We start from the raw sequence: 7,785 nt of genomic DNA, 5'->3' as shown, positions 1-7,785 counted from the left end.
TCCGCAACAAGCTTTGTCCAAAAACGTAAAACTACCTACGATTCTCCGTTAATCCCCGAGACGACAAGTACCCGGCGCAAAAGTTCCAAAAATACTGACCGCTATTGCTTTTTTGTTGTTTTTTTTTTGTATTTAATATTGCTGGTCGCTTTTTTTGGTATCTTATACCTTTAAACGAGCAATTCTTGTATGTATATATATATATATTTCTGTGATCTCGGAAACGGCTCTAACGATTTCGCTGAAATTTGGTATATGGGGGTTTTTGGGGGTATACAATCTCGGATCCCTTTGTTTGACATAATTATTGAAAGTCATAATGTAATGATAGTCATATTATCATTAGTCATAACTCTGAAACCGTTAACTTTTCAGGAATTTCCTTAGATTATCCTATAGATAGGTTAGGTTAGGTTAGGTTTGTTTTATGGCAATCCTGAAAAGTTACGCGTTTCTGAGAAAAACCAAATTATGACTAACGAAAATGCGGACAAACAATACATTATGACTTAAAACTTTATGGGAAACAATAGAGACCCATACAATCTATCTAGATTAGTCTTATGTTTGGGAAAACGCGTGTTTTCGAGTTTTCATGCGTTTTTTTTTTCGACGCAGAATATGGTCGCTAATTTCGTGTTGCTGGCCACTGTCCGTCTGGTCCAGCGGGTTAAGACGCGGACTGCTAAACGAGTGTTACGGGTTCGAGTCTCGCCCGGTGACTAACTTTTGTTTTTTTTTTATATGTTCTAGTTTATATACCTACAAATAAATATATGATTTTATGATTTATATATTTTTTTAATTTTTATTGTGTTAGACAAGTTTAATTTAGTAAAAAAATGTAGTTAAGATTATCACCTATACACCACCATATTACAATAAATAGTTATAACCGAGCAAAGCTCGGTCGCCCAGGTACTGTGTTTTAAATGTATGTTATAACTTATAAATTACTTATTTAATGTAAAGTTTTTGAGTTTTTGTAGAAAAATATATTAAAGTTTTCAATTATTTGGAGTTTTCTTTATTGATTATGGATTTTTGCGTGCTGAACGATTATATAAGGTGCTAACAAATTAGTTACCGATATTTTTACAGCTGTACTCGGCTCCTGGGCTATAACCGCGAAAATCGAAGTTCGTCAATTACGGGCATTTTTCTGTCACTCTAATAACGTCTTAGTCAGAGTAAAAGAGAAAGATCCCGTAATTTGCGAATTGCGGTGTTCGCGGTAGGCCCCCTGGAGTATCGCGTGTCGGAACTTCACGACGCAGTTTACTAAAGGAAAGTAACGTTGATGTGGACATGATGTGGATCCGTAAGTTGCTTCGGTGTGTGAGTGGTGCATCGCTATACACTTATATATAGCGATGTACTGCTCGCACACTTAAATAAATAAATAAATATTATAGGACATTATTACACAAATTGACTAAGACCCACAGTAAGCCCAAAAAGGCTTGTGTTGAGGGTACTTAGACAACGGTATATATAATATATAAATATTTATAAATACTTAAATACATAGAATACACCCATGACTCGGGAACAAATATCCATGCTCATCACACAAATAAATGCCCTTACCAGGATTTGAACCCGGGACCATCGGCTTCATAGGCAGGGTCACTACCCACTAGGCCAGAGCGGTCGTCAACACTTGCATTTGCAATTAATGTGACACTGTTAACACTTTAAACACCACGCTCGTCATTAGCATACCAAAACCGGTCATGTGTCCAGCGCGGCAGCGTAAGGCCAAAGATAATTAAGAAGACCAAGAGTGCTCACTCCATACAACGGTTTTGTTACCAAAAATACTATTATTTTCGCAGTCTACATCTAGCGTCAAGTAGCGGAACTCTCAGTACTAATATTTGCTACTCGACAATAGATATCGCGGCAAACAAAAAGTCTAATGCTCAACGATTTTCAGCTAATATTATTACCAGAGTAAACGTAAGAGTGGAAAAGTGAGTTCCGGTTACTCTAGTTATAATATTAGCTGAAAATCGTTGAGCATTAGACTTTTTGTTTGCCGTGACATCTTTTGTCGAGTGGTAGTACTGAGAGTTCCGCTACTCGATGCTAGATGTAGACTTAATTCTCTTTGGTAAGGCTCACGTTCCGGCAAGGATTCACGCAACATCAAGATAAATGTAAACGAAAAATCTCTACAAGCTGTCGCGATTAACAGCACCACCATTCAACTAAAGCTGCAGGAACTAGACCTCGGTGACTTTACATATAGCTGTACGGATAATATAACTAGCTGCAAGCACTCTCTGGCTGTTAGGGTCACGCCGTCAATTCGGCCAGGGTTCTTAAGCAAGGTGATGGTTACTTCGTGCCGATCGGTGAAGAATACCAGGTGTTCTGCAGTGGCCCTGACGTTGATTCTCTCCGGATTATAGACGATAGGAGTCACCAGGTGCAAGCAGATATCGTGAGCAGTTCGACGTTGATGTACAGGACACGGGCGGACCGCGTACAACGGTGGATACGTTATTGGTGCTGGAGCGAAGGAACAATGTTAAACGGTCAAAACGACGAATTAGCGAGGATAGTGGTCACAGTAAACTATTACCCGCAGTGTGAACATTTCCGGTGCATTATACATAACTGGTATAAGCTGAAGTGTACGTGGCAGTATCCGACTGACATGTTTGCATTTAGTATTTTTAGGGTTCCGTAGCCAAATGGCAAAAAACGGAACCCTTATAGATTCGTCATGTCCGTCTGTCTGTCCGATTATGTCACCGCCACTTTTTTCCGAAACTATAAGAGCTATACTGTTCAAACTTGGTAAGTAGATGTATTCTATGAACCGCATTAGGATTTTTACACAAAAATAGAAAAAAAAAAAACAATAAATTTTGGGGGTTCCCCATACTTAGAACTGAAACTCAAAAAATCTTTTTCATCAAACCCATACGTGTGGGATATCTATGGAGGTCTTCAAAAATGATATTTAGGTTCCTAATATAATTTTTTTCTAAACTGAATAGTTTGCGCGAGAGACACTTCCAAAGTGAAAAAAAGTGTGCCCCCCCCCCTGTAACTTTTAAAATAACAGAATGAAAAATCTAAAAAAAAAAAAAAAATATATGATATACATTACCATGCAAACTTCCACCGAAAATTGGTTTGAACGAGCTCTAGTAAGTAGTTTTTTTAATACGTCATAAATGGTACGGAACCCTTCATGGGCGAGTCCGACTCGCACTTGGCCGCTTTTTTTATATAGATAACAAAGATAACTATAAAAGAGCGCTGTCTGACAGTGTGCCAGGTAAACTGAATAATACATACGAATGGAATATGCTATCAAAAGGTATATTGCTTACTTTGAACAAACATATTTCAATATTACTTATGACTTGCCATGAAATATTTTGTTGTAATCAAACATTTAATGTAAATACTAACTCGCTTGTAATACTACAACACTGTTTCCAACTTATACGTATTAAAAACAAGTTCACACGAGGCTGTTCTGAAGTGGAACAGTGTGTTTGTACGGCTACCGACCATTGGTTTTTCGGACTGGTACCTTGATAGTTGCGTTACTTGTGTGTATAGAGTGGAGTTTCGGCTTCTGGCATTCAGAGATGAGTGGCAACAGACAGACACGTTGTATGTGCCTTGTGACCAAGTACGAGGTGCGGGTGAGCACCAGACTTGAGGACGCGACAGACGACAGGATGTGGTCGCATCCTAGTAAGTGTATACACGTACACACGAAGCCTAGATCGGCATGCGCATGTGATGCGGCGCTCCACACACCAGCAGGGCCGACTGTCTCCACTGAGACAGCTAAGTGTGAAGCTTGTACACTTACAGAAGATGCTATCCAACGAAATATAGCTTTACAAAGTAAAATTAATTTCTTACAGAAAAAACGTACTAAGATCGAAAAGATTTCTAAATTACATGAAATAGAAAAGGAAGTTAACGATAATGAAAAAAAGTAAACAACTAACCGCCAGATGGCCCTGATTTCTCGTATTGTGTAATGTCCTCATTATTAGAACAACAGTTCGTTGTTTTCTATATTTTTAAATAAACGGTCATTGTGCACTTCGATATATACGCCACTAATTGCATATATTTTTACCACACCAGCCCCTAAAGACTATCTTGCTTGTTCAAGAACTGATGATAAAGTTGCATTTTATCCACAAGAGTGGCAAAGTAATTTGATGCGAATGTTGAATTGTTTTCTTATGTTGGCTGGTAGCATTTACCTTTAAATGATTATTCGTGTGATGTGTGATAAATATTCAATAGCGTTCACTAGGGTTTGATTTTGTTTGATGTTTTACGGTTAGTATGCTCCTTCTGTTGGTGTGGCAAATTTTGCCTCTCTCGTGCCTTGAAACCCTCGCAACGCTCAAGACTCCACATTTCAAACGCTCGCAGTTCACTTATGGAATCTTTCGCTTGCTCGGGTATCAATATTATATCGGGTAGCAAAAGCGGTTAAACAACAACGTTGTCCCCTTCTAAATCAAATATCTACATACTTTGTATTTGTAATTTTGTATTTTTCGTATTAGATAACATGCCAGCTACATTGGAGCCTAATGGCGCATTTATGCGTTAGAAGGAGCAAGTGATACTGCTATCTCATTCCACCGCATAGCTGCGTCCCTTCGTGCCTTATGGCCTACCCTGGGCCATCGTGTAGAGGAGCCCTAATATGGGACGCAACTTGCGTAGACACCCTCGCGCCATCCCACCTCGGTACGACGTCGTTAAGGGCAAGCAGTGATGCCGCTGAAGCTGCAAACGTATAGGAGATTCCTGTACATATGATTTAGAACCCATAGGTTAAGATAGTTTTTGTTTCAAAGTGTATTATGATTGTTATATTTTTACAATAAATAAATAGATATGTTTCCCTAAAAGAATATTACATTTCACTTACATACATACCTATTTTAGAGATGTTATAAATAAATATAAAGCAATTCATTGCAAAATAAAGAAGAGAATAATACCTTAAACAGAATCATATTTTTTTACAAATAAACTATGTTATTCCTTATCATCTACAATTCGCAATTACCAGTCATTAAATTTTGCCCCCAAAAGTCCGATGTCTGGTTATAAGCACAACATATATATATCTGACTGAGAACATTAAATGTGTACATGCAAAAGAAAGGTAATAAAAAATATATATCAATAAAGTTTACCATAACTTTTATTATAAACAAAAATTGGATACAAAAGTACATTCTTAAAAAATATTATTTACAATTCTGAGTACAATTGTACACAAATCCATATTTACCCATTTCTATAATTCACATGGAATGTAGGCACCCTATTTACTATTTTAAATGAGGTTATTAAACTTACGTGAATACTTCGATAGATGGCGTTACATTTCTTTATAAAAAAAATGCCGTGAAAGTAGTTTCGAATCCATTTGATTGGGTTAAGCTTTCGTCAATTTAGTTTCATTTCAATTATTATAAAATCCAAATTAAACAATCGTACTTTCAGAACATTGTGTGTTAAATAACATTATTACTATTTAATCTGGTAATTAAACTTAAAAATAAATAATATATATTCATAAAATAACTGGATATCCCTTCGTGTGTCAGACAACCATTTTGCACATATGCTGATGCCAGAAAGGGTTATCGGTGCGTCTGCGGGTTTCTTGACGGAAAGTTGAGTGCCAAAAATAGGCTCTGCACTGCTCTAAGATATAACAATGGGAGATCATTAGACAAGGATAGGCTACAGTTGTTTAATATTGTCAATAAACTTTCCGTGTTTAATTGGACGATGGTGTGTTGGCCCGCCCAATCCCCGACAGACGCGACAAAATGTGCAAAATAGAGGCCCGCAGCCGTGGCCATTTTTTGCCCTCCCGCTGAGGGAATTCCACACACGAAGGGATATAAAATAGTATACGTATATACAACTTTTAGAAATGTAAACGCCACCTATGAAATTAAAAAAAAAAACTTCTAAAAATAGAAAAAAAAAAAACAGAAAAGTCTTGATTTAAAGCTCTTCCTAAACATAGCTAGCTGTTGCCCGCGGCTTTCTCTTCCTTTGGAACCTTTCAAAATAACGACCAGGATAATTATCTATTATATTAAAAACTAATTTGGCCGAGAGAAAAACGCGGGAAAAAGCTAGATTTTGTTATAAATATGAATGGTATACGTAATTAATATTCCAAAAAAGTTGTTCAAAACTTAATTAATTTGTTCTTCTATTATTTATTAACCGATTTTAAAAACTATAGCCCTAATGTCCCTAGTAGTTCCATAAAAGTGGGTTAGCAAAAATATTTTTTTAGATTTAATTATATTGTCCATTGTCGTTAATGAAAAAAACCAACTTCATAATCTTAAATTGACTTATATTATTTAAATAGTCATATTTTAACAAGAAACAGCGTAATTTTTAGTTCAATAGATTTAAAATACCTTGGTTTCAGACCAAAAATATATAATTCAACAAAAATTGAGCAAATTCCATTTCTAACAATCCATTTGTTTACAAATAATATATACTTGTGTAAATACCGACCATTTGAAATTTGGACTTATATACTTTTCGAGCATTCCACGAAGTTGTCTACCATTGTCCCATTACCATTAAATTTACTGACAATTTGCAGGTATTGGAGTAATTTTTTCTGTCACAATATGGTCACAATGGATAGAAAAATTCTTAGTAAAATAATTATCCCCTTAGATCCCTTTTAGGGATAAGTTCGCCTTTGTACATAACATTTTTTTTGTTCTGTTTTGTCTGTTTTATGTTAACCTGTTTATGTGCAATAAAGTGACATACATACATACATGATATTAAAAAAAAAATAGGCGCAAAGTGTACTTCCATACATACATACATTATCGACTGAAAACTTATAAAAAATATAGATTATATACGTTAGTATACATTTTAAAATAAAATAGTTACATATTATTTAGCCTGTTCCAGACTTGTCAAATAGTAAAATTGTTGATATAGGTACAAGAGGTCGTTTAAATCGTACTTATATCACACATTACAGGGGTCGGACAAAAAGTGTGGATGACGTCAAACCACTTATAGGATGATTTCAAATAGTATTTTTGATTTTCATAAACAATTATCACTTATCATTTATCAACCTCTTTATTAAACGATATCGCCACTTGAAATGAGTAAGTACGTTTTTGACTGACACATTGTCAATCAGATGAACAATAAATTGACTTCGTTATTGTTTAGCTATTGTATCTTCACGATTATATTTAGCTAAAATTTATATTTACTAATGTATAAGAAAACGCTCTAAAATGTCATCTTTACTCGAATATTGTGGCAATCCCACAGACTTGTTCTAACTAATTTCAAATAATTATACCTTATGGTAACAAGTTTCGTGAAATTTATTTTATTCACTACATCACCCTACCACCTGTATTATTAATTCCATGGATTTATTTACGATTATTTTGTTACTTCATTAATACTACTTTGTTACTACATGTCACACGGAAGTTTAAATACAAACTCAAACATCATCCTGTGTGCAAGATTACGTCATTTTTACGTCATCCGCACTTTTTGTCCGACCCCTGCACATTACGTATATAAATATAAAATGTATTTGTTCTCAACTGGTAACCATTCAATATTGTTAAAACTGGACAAGAGAAATTCCCTACATATTACGACGAAACATATTTTATAATAAAAATATTTTATACATACCGGGGTTGTATTTTATGTTAGGATTAAGTTCAATTGGTCAATTTT

General features: G+C 35.3%; 1 long non-coding RNA gene across 1 annotated transcript in view; it reads right to left on the bottom strand.

The window, feature by feature from the left end:
- Positions 1 to 5,194: 5,194 nt before the first annotated feature.
- LOC133532926 (uncharacterized) overlaps positions 5,195 to 7,785 on the bottom strand; it is a 240,197-nt gene continuing 237,606 nt past the window's right edge. Inside the window, exon 2 of the long non-coding RNA XR_009801776.1 lies at positions 5,195 to 5,990. This is a non-coding gene — a long non-coding RNA (uncharacterized LOC133532926). The remainder of the gene's footprint in view (positions 5,991 to 7,785) is intronic.

The sequence above is a fragment of the Cydia pomonella genome, chromosome 28 (assembly GCF_033807575.1).
Source record: "Cydia pomonella isolate Wapato2018A chromosome 28, ilCydPomo1, whole genome shotgun sequence".
NCBI lineage: Eukaryota > Metazoa > Arthropoda > Insecta > Lepidoptera > Tortricidae > Cydia > Cydia pomonella.
This window is presented reverse-complemented; position numbering and strand designations above follow the sequence as displayed.